At 40.4% G+C, this 13,968-nt stretch overlaps 2 long non-coding RNA genes across 2 annotated transcripts; both read left to right on the top strand.

Moving 5' to 3' along the window:
- Window positions 1-2,461: 2,461 nt before the first annotated feature.
- On the top strand, window positions 2,462-4,810 carry LOC112215698. Its single transcript, XR_006079062.1, has 3 exons — window positions 2,462-2,611; window positions 4,512-4,620; window positions 4,722-4,810. It is a non-coding gene; the product is annotated as an uncharacterized LOC112215698 (long non-coding RNA).
- A 21-nt stretch (window positions 4,811-4,831) lies between these two features.
- LOC121839608 lies at window positions 4,832-7,372 on the top strand. Its single transcript, XR_006079063.1, has 2 exons — window positions 4,832-4,875; window positions 6,569-7,372. It is a non-coding gene; the product is annotated as an uncharacterized LOC121839608 (long non-coding RNA).
- Window positions 7,373-13,968: the final 6,596 nt, after the last annotated feature.

Below are 13,968 nucleotides of genomic sequence, written 5' to 3'. Positions count from 1 at the left end.
GTTTGGAACCACCAAGACTCTTCCTAGATCTTCCTGCCCAGCCAAACTGAACAATCGGGGGAGAAGGTCAGGGTGGTGACCAAGATACCCAATGGTCACTGATAGAGCTTCTGAGTTCCAAGATTGTAGCGTCATACCCAAGAAGACTCAAGGCTGTAATCTCTGCCAAAGGTGCTTCAACAAAGTACTGAGTAAAGGGTCTGAATACTTATGTAAATGTGAGTTTATTTTTTCCCAAAAAATCATCTGTTTTTGCTTTGTCATAGGTAAATTTATGGGGGATAAACGATTTCATCCATTGTAGAATAAGGCTGTAATGTAACAAAATGTTGGAAAAGTCAAGGAGTCTGAATATCTACTGAATGCACTGCATCTGTTTGCTTTCTCTTATGCTCATTGCATTGCTTCAGTCCAAGGCATCGAAGTTTGCCTTGTTCTGCAGCATGGAACTCACCCATTTTCCTCCCTCCTCCCCATAGAGATAGATGCCCTCAAAGGTTGTTCCAAAGATATGAAGAATATTATTTCAGCACTTATTGAAATGTTTGTAGAGCAGGTCTATGACATGTAATCGTGGTCCTGTAGAGCTTCAGTCAGTGTCTGCGGTCTGACTTTTTATTTTTGGGCTCCAAACCACCTGATCTGTTTCCTCTAAAGAAACAATGAGGTTATCGCAAAGGTCAGGTGGTTTAGATGAGAATAAGAATGTTTGCATTTCCTTAGGTTGAACAGAGGGTTAGAACTCAAAAAAGAGCTGGAGTTGTGTTCATTTCTATCAAAGCCAATCGAAAGGAGATGTGGAGGGCACTGTAACACATTATGCAGCCTGTGGTCCTCTGCCAAAACATTGTGGGTGGAAGTAGTGAAAATGTCTGAGGACTTAATCAAAGAACAGTTTAACAAAAAATAAACAGTGATCCTTGTGAAGGGTGTCCTGTGAGTTCTTAACCTGAAAGTAGCTGTTTTACAGGTAAGCTAGATGTTCAAATAAAAGGCCACACTGAGAAACCAGTCTGCATAAGTATTGGCAACTGGTAAGTACTGTGTTTCAGTAAGCACAATAATGCACATGGTCTAATAAATTATATTTTAGATCACCATTTTGGGTTGAGCCTTAAATGTTATTACAATTTAAAATCTGATGAAGTTCAAGCAACACTTTATGCTCAGGAGTTGTTTTTTTTGGACAAATCTTTGGTGAAATAGGTAGTGGACTGGGCACATTTATGACATTGTCAGAGACCACAGATTTGATTTTGTCCCAGCACTTCATTGGCTTCCTTTCGTTGTCTCTGTCGCCACAACTTCATGACTACTGACCACAAAGAACTAGTTATAAAGAAGAGGAGGCAATGAGAGGAAGCCAATTGGAATTAGGAGTACCAGGACCTAGCCAAAGACTGCTACAGGTGCAAAAGATATGCAAGTCTCTGGCTTTCATCAGGTGCAAATGCTTATTAAATATTAGCTGACATTACTCAACTCCACATTATCAACTGGGTGGTTTGGGCTAGAGACTTTACATATATCAAAGCTGTGATATGCCACGGGTATGACAAAACGCTTATTTTTACTCTACTAATTACTTTGGTAACCAGTTTATAATTAGTGATAAGGCACCTCGGGGGGTTTGTGGTATATGGCCAATATACCACACCCCCTTTTGGCCTTACTGCTTAAATATACAATGGAGTTGTGTGGGCAGACTGTGCTTCTGACTACATCGAATCGCTGTCAGTAAATATTTGGAAAAATGTCCATTTCATTAATGCTTTCCATGTACAGTGCCTTCTGAAAGTATTCAGACCTTTTGTTACTTTACAACCTTATTCTAAAATGGATTAAATAAATAAATAAATCCTCAGCAATCTACACACAACCCCATAATCGCAAAAGCTAAAATAGTTTTTAGGGACATTTTTGCAAATGTGTTAAAAACAAAAATATCTTATTTACTTAAGTATTCAGACCTTTTGCTATGAGACTTGAAATTGAGCTCCGGTGCATCCTGTTTCCATTGATCTACAACTTTCTACAACTTGTTACAACTTTGAAGTTTGTAGAAATGTTAAAATAATGTATGAGACTATAACACAATTGATATGGTCGGAGAAAATGCAAAGGAAAACCAACCGGAACATTTTTTCTTGATGCTCTTTCAATGGAAAGCTATGGGTCCTATGCAATTCCAGTTTCCAGATAGCAATTCCTATGGCTTCCACTAGATGTCAACAGTCTTTGTTCAAGGTTTCAGGCTTGTTTCTTCCCAAATGAGGAATAATTTTGAGTTTTGGGACAGGGAGTCAGAAATCAGTCTGTTGGCATTACTTCTATATTGAACATACTTCCTTCCATATGAAATATTATAGTTTAATTATATTTTAGTTTACCTGAGGATTAAATAGATACGCATTTGGACTTGTTTTAACAAAGTTTAGTAGTAGCTTTTTGGATTCCTTTCTCTGCGTGTTGAACGAGTGGATTACTCAAATCGATGGAGCCAGCTAAACAGACTTTTTTGGATATAAAGACGGATTTTATCTAACAAAACGTCCATGCATGTTGCAGCTGGGACCCTTGGAATTGCAAATCAGAGGAAGATTTTCAAAAAGTAAGTGAATGTTTAATTGCTATTTGTGATTTTATGAAGCCTGCGCTGGTTGAAAAATATTTTGATGTGGAGTGCCATCCTCAAGCAATTGCATGGCATGCTTTCGCTGTAAAGCCTATTGTAAATCAGACAATGTAGTTAGATTAACAAGAATGTAAGTATTGTATGTACCTGTATGTATACACTTGTATGTACCTGTATGTATACACTTGTATGTTTAATATCCATCAGTTTTATGATTATTTGAATTGCTCGCCCTCCAATTTCACCGGAAGTTGTCGACAGGTGTCCCGCTGACGGGAAGCCTAGCCCTAAGAATTAAGATAATTCATTTCAGGGAAGAGACTTGTATACTGCCCTGACAAATGAGGCCTATGAGGAGTTCTGACACGCTGTGTCGAAACTTGATATGTTGCGCCGTCTGGCCCCAGAAACTGCCAATGGAACCAAGTGCTCACTCTGTCCCAAGGTTTGTAGCATTTTTTTGGCCTATTAAATGTTTTATCACCCCAAAAAAACACGTCGAAACATAAGATATAAATTGTAATGTTTCCCTCTTTTATAAACACAAATTATCTATTAGAAACATCTGTTCCATTTTTGTCAAAAAATTGTACAGACAGCAGCATACCACCCTGCATCCCACTGCTGGCTTGCTTCTGAAGCTAATTCGGGTTTGTCCTGGTCGGTCTCTAGATTGGAGACCAGATGCTGCTGGAGGTGGTGTTGGAGGGCCAGTTGGAGGCACTCTTTCCTCTGGTTTAAAAAAATGTCCCAATGCCGCAGGGTAGTGATTGGGGACATTGCCCTGTGTAGGGTGCTGTCTTTCAGCTGGGATGTTAAATGGGTGTCCTGACTCTCTGTGGTCACTAAAGATTCCATGGAACTTATTGTAATATTGGGGTGTTAACCCTGATGTCCTGGCAAAATTACCAATCTGGCCCTCAAACCATCATGATCACCTAATCATCCCCAACTTACAATTGGCTCATTCATCTCCCCTGTAACTATTCCCCAGGTTGTTGCTGTAAATGAGAATGTGTTCTCAGTCAACTTACCTGGTTAAATGAAAAGTAATAGACTTCTAGTCTTTAATTGTATATGTTTATTGGGATCCCCATGATCTGTTACAAAGCGACTCTTCCTAGGGTCCAACAACTATAAAGTTGCATCCAATTATAATTGACATCTCTTTACAGGACAATGTAACAGTGGTGGTAGCAGTGGATGGCATTTTTGGTTTGCCAAGAACAAGTAGTCTGGATCAAGTTATGAGCCACCAAAACATGGGGAAAAGTACTTTGCAAACTGAGCTGAGGTGGATCAATTTGTTTATAAGCCCATATCACCAACTGGGGTAATGCCTGAATGTAATATGCACTGCATTTCAAGAATACCTTCCATTGTTACCTTATGCACAACTGGAAGGGAATGTGAACAAAATCTAGAATGATTTGAAATCATGATATCAAACCTGGCCACTAATTGATATTTAAATGATGCAGTTGTCCCTCCACTCAATCTGTTTGACTCAGTGGTCTTATGTTTGGAGACAGTATGTTTGTATTGTGTATGTTGAATATAATATTAACCTGATACCACTGTGTGATCTGCTTCAGGCAACAGCTCAGTACGTTATACCTGTACTGTACTTTATATATATATTTTTAAGGTTGCCATGGATTTCAAGCGGGCAACGCCATCAAGTCCAAACCCAAAACAACGAAATTGGACGAGACAGGGGGTTTGGGTTGGGGGTTTCCTGCAAGCATGAGCACCCGCTTCACTTCTTGAACATGAAAGTTGGGATGCAGTAATAATTTGTTTTTTTTCTTTTTCAGTATTTATTTTCAGTGTTTGATTAATTTAGTTTGCAAATAATTATGTATCTCTCCTGTAGTTTGTCAAATGCAGTGTACCTGCTGCGAGAGATGGAGGGGATGAGAGGCAAGAACATCAATCTCTTCTTCATGTATGACATTGCATGCAAGATGCAGCCACATGTGCAAGTAATGAACTTTTTTTTATTCAAGATCTCATTGACTTTAACATTTGAATAGTTTTCTCCCAAAAAAATTCACATTAACATTTTGTCCATCATTTTTTACAGAAACTTTCCTGAATTGAAGCATGAGACCAAGTTCGTTATGCCAGTTTTCCATGCTTATGGACATGACTTGCCATGTCAGGTACTTGAACATGATCATTGATATTATTGTCAGTGGAGATGAAACAGCTGTTTGTCAGCTTGTGCAGATGGAGAGGTACTTCCTCAGTTTAACAATGCAATTGTTAGATCAATGAATATAATTGATCTCCCTGGTCAAAGTATTTAGAACCTTGCTGATGACAGAAAACTGAAGACGATGGAGAGGAAGAAAAGCATCCTCCATCGATGGTCCCCCTCCAGCAGTCGCTTCCAGACTGCACTCCACAGACCGCAGAGCCACATTTCAGGCTTCAAACATAAAGATATAAAACTGTATTTTTTTGTGAAGAATCAACAACAAGTGGGACACAATCATGAAGTGGAACGACATTTATTGGATATTTCAAACTTTTTAACAAATCAAAAACTGAAAAATTGGGCGTGCAAAATTATTCAGCCCCTTTACTTTCAGTGCAGCAAACTCTCTCCAGAAGTTCAGTGAGGATCTCTGAATGATCCAATGTTGACCTAAATGACTAATGATGATAAATACAATCCACCTGTGTGTAATCAAGTCTCCGTATAAATGCACCTGCACTGTGATAGTCTCAGAGGTCCGTTAAAAGCGCAGAGAGCATCATGAAGAACAAGGAACACACCAGGCAGGTCCGAGATACTGTTGTGAAGAAGTTTAAAGCCGGATTTGGATACAAAAGATTTCCCAAGCTTTAAACATCCCAAGGAGCACTGTGCAAGCGATAATATTGAAATGGAAGGAGTATCAGACCATTGCAAATCTACCAAGACCTGGCCGTCCCTCTAAACTTTCAGCTCATACAAGGAGAAGACTGATCAGAGATGCAGCCAAGAGGCCCATGATCACTCTGGATGAACTGCAGAGATCTACAGCTGAGGTGGGAGACTCTGTCCATAGGACAACAATCAGTCGTATATTGCACAAATCTGGCCAACACAGCTCATCACCCTGAACACACCATCCCCACTGTCAAACATGGTGGTGGCAGCATCATGGTTTGGGCCTGCTTTTCTTCAGCAGGGACAGGGAAGATGGTTCAAATTGATGGGAAGATGGATGGAGCCAAATACAGGACCATTCTGGAAGAAAACCTGATGGAGTCTGCAAAAGACCTGAGACTGGGACGGAGATTTGTCTTCCAAAAAGACAATGATCCAAAACATAAAGCAAAATCTACAATGGAATGGTTCAAAAATAAACATATCCAGGTGTTAGAATGGCCAAGTCAAAGTCCAGACCTGAATCCAATCGAGAATCTGTGGAAAGAACTGAAAACTGCTGTTCACAAATGCTCTCCATCCAACCTCACTGAGCTCGAGCTGTTTTGCAAGGAGGAATGGGAAAAAATGTCAGTCTCTCGATGTGCAAAACTGATAGAGACATACCCCAAGCGACTTACAGCTGTAATCGCAGCAAAAGGTGGCGCTACAAAGTATTAACTTAAGGGGGCTGAATAATTTTGCACACCCAATTTTTCAGTTTTTGATTTGTTAAAAAAGTTTGAAATATCCAATAAATGTTGTTCCACTTCATGATTGTGTCCCACTTGTTGATTCTTCACAAAAAAATACCGTTTTATATCTTTATGTTTGAAGCCTGAAATGTGGCAAAAGGTTGCAAAGTTCAAGGGGGCCGAATACTTTCGCAAGGCACTGTATATATTTATATTTATTGTTGGATGGTAGAAGAGTAATTGTATAGCAGCTTTTGTCATTTTTTGTATGTTTTTTTTTTTTTTTTTAAATGTGTCTATTTTATCTGTTATCAATAGATGGTCAAGGTATTGCCAACCGCCTGTCCAAAAGGCTTGCCACGGTCGTTAGTAGCACACAAAAAATGTGAAGGACTACAACCTGAGGAGACAAGGTTTGTCCTCACAGCTCCCACAGGCCCTGGTGTATGAGGATGCAGTGCAGGTGGACAGCACTGTTTGGTCCTGGAGAGCAGGAGGAGCAGAGGATGATGAGGAGTTTCACCTCAAACAAAGGCCCTTTGTGCTCCATCCCCTCGGGCGTGGGAAGAGAAGCGGTACAATGAGGATGATGTCTTCACTGCCAAGAAGTTCTACTCAGTTCTACGCAGAAACTGATTGTGGAGGCCAGAGCAAGATCGATTTTGTCTTGGGGCAAGAGCTGTCCTTGCTGGAAATCTTGATGAGCTCCAGCAGGCAGAAGGACAATGTGAATCTTTCAGAGGGGCTTTTATTGAGGACAGTGGCAAAAACTTTGAAGTGGAGGACATCGAGGAAGTGGATGAGGATGATGACTATTATGATGATGATGGCGATGACAGTGACAGTAATATTGATTGAGGAATAGATTGAGGCTGAGGGTTGCGGTGTCCATTATGTTTTAATTTATGTCATTGTATTCGGCAAGTAGCCTAGTGGCTAAAGCAATGGACTAGTAACCGAAAGGTTGCAAGATTGCATTCCCGAGCTGACAAGGTAAAAATCTGTCGTTCTGCCCCGAACAAGGCAGTTAACCCACTGTTCCTAGGCCGTCATTGAAAATAAGAATTAGTTCTTAACGGACTTGCCTAGTTAAGTAAAATAAATTCCTGCCCTTTGTTTACAGTTGTATGTTTTATTGCTCTTTTGGGGTTAAAAGAAGCACATTTCCATTTAATTGTTAGATGTGATACAGGCCATTGTTGCATGTCATTTACTATTTATGTCATGGTGAGAACCTGAGGTGAGCCTGGTTTACCCCAACTTGAGTCTAATGGAATAGACCGGTTTGCTTCCTCCAAAGTATTGTCTTTTTATTGACCTGTTAGTTGTCATTTTGAATATCTAGATCACCATTGGCATCTTTAAATTAAATAACTTCTGGTCCTGCCTGGTTCCCGCAACATTTTAATGGTCCAAAAATGAGTTTAGCAACTAAGGATTCTAGCTTTTAATAATAAAGGAAATTATATCGACATTAGAGCCATAGCAAACATCTAAATATCTACATATTTTTGGCCATATATGTGTGGCCATTAAACCCCCTATACCCTATACAGGCGCATTATCATAGGCCCTACGTCTATTTAGGATATTGCTTGACAATCATGAATGAATTATCATGCAGATGGTAGTACTACGATCTGTGTTTTCACTTTTGATGATGTTTGCCAAGGACAAGTAGGGCTCAAGCAGATGGACTCATGTTCTCCACCTGGATATATTGCCTATATGCTGCAGCGCCATATGATGCAAGCAGCCTACCACCATACATGTTAGAACATACACTTATTTGCATGGTTTTAATATAGACAATGGTTGACATATAGACTTAGGTCAAAGTCAAGTAGTAGCCTATTGAGCCCAAACAGATAGATGCACCTGTCGCATCCTATCGCCTATATTAAACTCCACTAAGATGTGCTTATTATCGCATATGCCGATGTGCTATTGCGTAGGCTATTTGAAGGAAAGTTGGCCAAATGTTTAATTGTTACGAATAAATTAAACATGTTGGCCTTAAGTAGATTACAATTTCTCCAGTAAACTAATACAACGGAAAGTGGATTACCAGTGGATAATACTGTAGTTCAGCTGACATTTTTGGATGTTAGGTCGATCATTTGTCTTTATCATCCTTTTTTGACGTTGCTTACTTACTGTACATTTTAACTTCATTCATGAGGAGAATGCAGGAGACTAATAAAGCAGACAGCGGATCATTTTGTGGTGCTGAAACCGCAGCGCAATCAATAGGCGAACGGCGCATTGTGCTGAAAATATAGCTAACTTGTTATGAAAGTGTTGTGCACAGAAACAGATGGAGAAAACCTAATTTAACTGACAATACTTTGGAGGAAGCAAACCGGTCTATTCCATTAGACTCAAAACCTAACTTAACTGTATCTCGAGTAAATCATTTCAACAATAATCTTCATTTTAATGTGACTTTACAAATAACATGAGGGCTTAATTGGAGTCTTATTTATTCTGAGCCTAGGCCTATATAAAATAACTTAACTGGCTCAAGTAGGCTGAGGCTTATAACAGCAGGATTTTTTTTATTAGGCCTATTATAATTGAAACTGTCCAGAAATGTAGTATCCTACATAAAACAATAATTTAAAGAAAAAAAGGCGACGTCTGTATCTGAATGTCTGTAACGGGATGAGCCTGATCCTTTAACGACAGAACAAACAGATGTCTCGATGGAATTCAATCAGCTCAGTTTATAATGCGGCCTTATCCAGCGAGGGTATCGTTTTCTTAGCAAGGGAGAATTATTCACCTGGGTGGACTGTGAGAGGATCACATAAAAACGCAATGATACGCAATGATATGGTCATTGTGAATCAAATCAAATCAAATTTTATTTGTCACATACACATGGTTAGCAGATGTTAATGCGAGTGTAGCGAAATGCTTGTGCTTCTAGTTCCGACAATGCAGTAATAACCAACAAGTAATCTAACTAACAATTCCAAAACTACTGTCTTATACACACAAGTGTAAGGGGATAAAGAATATGTACATAAAGATATATGAATGAGTGATGGTACAGAGCGGCATAGGCAAGATGCAGTAGATGGTATCGAGTACAGTATATACATATGAGATGAGTATGTAAACAAAGTGCCATAGTTAAGGTGGCTAGTGATACATGTATTACATAAAGATGCAGTAGATGATATAGAGTACAGTATATACGTATACATATGAGATGAATAATGTAGGGTATGTAAACATTATATTAGGTAGCATTGTTTAAAGTGGCTAGTGATATATTTTACATCATTTCCCATCAATTCCCATTATTAAAATGGCTGGAGTTGAGTCAGTGTGTTGGCAGCAGCCACTCAATGTTAGTGGTGGCTGTTTAACAGTCTGATGGCCGTGAGATAGAAGCTGTTTTTCAGTCTCTCGGTCCCAGCTTTGATGCACCTGTACTGACCTCGCCTTCTGGATGATAGCGGGGTGAACAGGCAGTGGCTCGGGTGGTTGATGTCCTTGATGATCTTTATGGCCTTCCAGTAACATCGGGTGGTGTAGATGTCCTGGAGGGCAGGTAGTTTGCCCCCGGTGATGCGTTGTGCAGACCTCACTACCCTCTGGAGAGTCTTACGGTTGTGGGCGGAGCAGTTGCCGTACCAGGCGGTGATACAGCCCGCCAGGATGCTCTCGATTGTGCATCTGTAGAAGTTTGTGAGTGCTTTTGGTGACAAGCCGAATTTCTTCAGCCTCCTGAGGTTGAAGTTTGGGAGCAAGACATCCTGGTCCGTGACGGGGCTGGTTTTCATTTTGTAATCCGTGATTGACTGTAGACCCTGCCACATACCTCTTGTGTCTGAGCCGTTGAATTGAGATTCTACTTTGTCTCTATACTGACGCTTAGCTTGTTTGATTGCCTTGCGGAGGGAATAGCTACACTGTTTGTATTCAGGTCATATTACCGGTCACCTTGCCCTGATTAAAAGCAGTGGTTCGCGCTTTCAGTTTCACATGAATGCTGCCATCAATCCACGGTTTCTGGTTTTGGAATGTTTTAATCATTGCTATGGGAACGACATCAGACCTAATGAACAGCGAATCAGGGAGCTTCTATCCCAGTTTTCTTGGAGTTTCTGTCTGTAGGCAGGGATCAACAAAATGGAGTCGTGGTCAGCTTTTCCGAAAGGTGGGCGGGGCAGGGCCTTATATGCGTCGCGGAAGCTAGAATAGCAGTGATCCAAAGTTTTGCCAGCCCTGGTTGCGCAATCGATATGCTGATACAATTTAGGGAGTCTTGTTTTCAGATTAGCCTTGTTAAAATCCCCAGCTACAATGAATGCAGCCTCAGGATGTATGGATTCCAGTTTGCAAAGATTCAAATAAAGTTCGTTCAGAGCCATCGATGTGTCTGCTTGGGGGGGAATATATATACGGCTGTGATTATAATCGAAGAGAATTCCCTTGGTAGATAATGCGGTCGACATTTGATTGTGAGGAATTCTAAATCAGGTGAACAGAAGGACTTGAGTTCCTGTATGCTTTTGTGACCACACCATGTCTCGTTAGCCATAAGGCATACGCCCCCGCCCCTCTTCTTACCAGAAAGATGTTTGTTTCTGTCGGCGCGATGCGTGGAGAAACCAGCTGGCTGCACCGACTCCGATAGCGTCTCTCCAGTGAGCCATGTTTCCGTGAAGCAAAGAACGTTACAGTCTCTGATGTCCCTCTGGAATGCTACCCTTGCTCGGATTTCATCAACCTTGTTGTCAAGAGACTGGACATTGGCGAGAAGTATACTGGGGAGTGGTGCACGATGAGCCCGTCCAGAAGACCGCTACGTTTCCCTCTTTTACAAAGTTGTTTTTTGGGTCGCTGGCTGGGATCCATTCCGTTGTCCTGGGTAAAAGGCAGAACACAGGATCCGCTTCGCGAAAGTCATATTCTTGGTCGTACTGATGGTGAGTTGACTCTGCTCTTATACCCATATCTCCCTCACTAACTTTAAGCACCAGCTGTCAGAGCAGCTCACAGATCACTGCACCTGTACATAGCCTATCTGTAAATAGCCCATCCTCATGTTATATATGTTTGCTCCTTTGCACCCCAGTATCTCTACTTGCACATTCATCTTCTGCACATCTATCACTCCAGTGTTTAATTGCTAAATTGTAATTATTTTGCCACTATGGCCTATTTATTGCCTTACCTCCCTTATCTTACCTCATTTGCACACACTGCATATATACTTTTTCTCTTGTGTTATTGACTGTATGTTTATCCTATGTGTAACTCTGTTGTTTGTGTTGCACTGCTTTGCTTTATCTTGGCCAGGTCGCAGTTGTGTTCTCAACTAGCCTACCTGGTTAAATAAAGGTGAAATAAAAAGTAAATAAATAAAAGTGTTACCTTAAAATAGGCACCATTTAGATTTTAGTTCAGTAAGTAGATTTTCAATTTCTGATAACTTTATCATTGTCTTACAGAAGAGTTCGTGCTGCGTTGCTGTGGAAGCCAGATGAGTCTGATGGTTAGTATTCTGAATTTCATAAAACTATTCCTACTCTGTTAAGATTGTTAAGGTTACTGAAGTCTGTGTTGATGTAGGGCTGGATCAATGTATCGAATTAATTCGATTAATTCTAACATATGTTTTAGTGCAATGTTCCAAATTCCGGTATAGCAAGAGTCTCGCCTCCTTCACTCCTTCTGTGCTGTGTGCACTGTGCACCTTCCCACTGGCACTCAGACGCCAATCCCCTGCCACTCACAACAACAAAGAAGAAAGATCACTTCTTCCTCTCTGACAACAACCAGTTTCAACTCGCTACTTGCATTTGAGGTTCGGTACAACAGAATCGGTCTATTCCCCTTCTAACGATACCCTTTTTATGTCTCAAATCCCAAAATGTAGAACAGAGCAGACCCTACTAAAACGGGACTATCAATGAACAGTTTCAGCTCAGTTTCTGTCGCGCACTGTGTTGCGGTAACATGTACCGCTAGCAGAATTTTTGCCACATATTGTCACAGTGCCTTCAGAAAGTATTCACACCCCTTGACCTTTTCCACATTTGGTTGTTACAACCTGAATTTTAAATGGATTCAATTGTCATTTTTTGTCACTGTACCGCTAGCAGATACGCAATACGCACAATACGCAATAATGTCAAAGTGGAATCATGTTTTTAGAAATTAATACAAAATGAAAAGCTGAAATGTCTTGAGTCAATATGTATTCAATGCCTTTGTTATGGCAAGCCTAAATAAATTCAGGAGTAAAAATTTGCTTAATAAGCCACATAACTTGCATGGACTCTGTGTACAATAATAGTGTTTAACATGATTTTTGAATGACTACCTCATCTCTGTACCCCACACATACAGTTATCTGTACGGTCGCTCAGTCGAGCAGTGAATTTCAAACACAAATTCAACCACAAAGACCAGGGAGGTTTTCCAATGCCTCTCAAAAAAGGGCACCTATTGGTAGATGGGTTACATTTTTTTAAAGCAGACATTGAATATCCCTTTGAGCATGGTGAAGTTATTAATTACACTTTGGATGTTGTATCAACACACCCAGTCACTTCAAAGATACAGGCATCCTTCTTAACTCAGTTGCCGGAGAGGAAGGAACCCGCTTAGGGATTTCACCATGAGGCCAATCAATGGTGACTTTAAAATGATTAGAGTTTAACGGCTGTGATTGGTGAAAACTGACGATGGATCAACAACATTGCATTTACTCTACAATACTAATTGACAGAGTGAAAAGAAGGAATCCTGTACAGAACATATTCCTAAAAATGCATCATGTTTGCAACAAAAGGCACTAAAGTAATACTGCAAAAAATGTTGCAAAGCAATTAACTTTTTCTCCTGAATACAAAGTGTTTTGTTTGGGGGAAAGTGTAGTTGTATTAACAACACATTACTGAGTACCACTCTCTATATTTTCAAGCATAGTAGTGGTTGCATCCGGTTATGCTTGTCATCGTTAAGGACTGGGGAGTTTTTCAAGATAAAACATTTATGGAATGGAGCTACTGTAAGCACAGGCAAAATCCTAAAGGAAAACCTGGTTCGGTCTGCTTTCCACGAGACACCGGTAGACAAATTCACCTTTCAGCAGGACCTAAAACTCAAGGCCAAATCTACACTGGAGTTGCTTACCAAGAAGACAGTGAATGTCCCTGAATGGCCGAGTTAGAGTTTTGATTTAAATCTGCTTGAAAATCTAGTGTGTTAGGTTCTAAATATCAGAGTAAGACATTGACAGACACTATGAAAGCTCCAACCAAGTTTATTCACCCATATGGTCTATACAGCTGCATAAGACAAAGACAAACACATTCACACAAGCACTGATATTTAACGCTTTCTCCTATGCTGAGTCTCCTCCTACACACCTGAACAGCCAATGCATCTCTGTTGTTAGACAGAACTTTAGTGATTTCTGTTCTTCCTCACTTCCTCTGACCTGACCTCTGCCCCAAAGTGCTCCCTCCTCCCAAACTCACGGCTGTCATGTTGACTCGAACCAGACTGTCTTTTCTCCTCCCATAGGATCCCTGATGGCTAACAATAACATATACGGACAGAATGTAAATGTTATACATTCCCCTCTCTCCCTCAGTGACATGAATAAGTATATTTAATATTTTCAGAACCCAACAGCCCCTCTTGAACATTAGCCTCCTACTGTTCAACTTACATAAACTTCAAAATTACTT

Source organism: Oncorhynchus tshawytscha, linkage group LG16 (genome assembly GCF_018296145.1).
Source record: "Oncorhynchus tshawytscha isolate Ot180627B linkage group LG16, Otsh_v2.0, whole genome shotgun sequence".
In the NCBI taxonomy this organism is placed as follows: domain Eukaryota; kingdom Metazoa; phylum Chordata; class Actinopteri; order Salmoniformes; family Salmonidae; genus Oncorhynchus; species Oncorhynchus tshawytscha.
The sequence above is the reverse complement of the archived record's forward strand: the minus strand, read 5'-3'. Positions and strand labels throughout refer to the sequence as shown.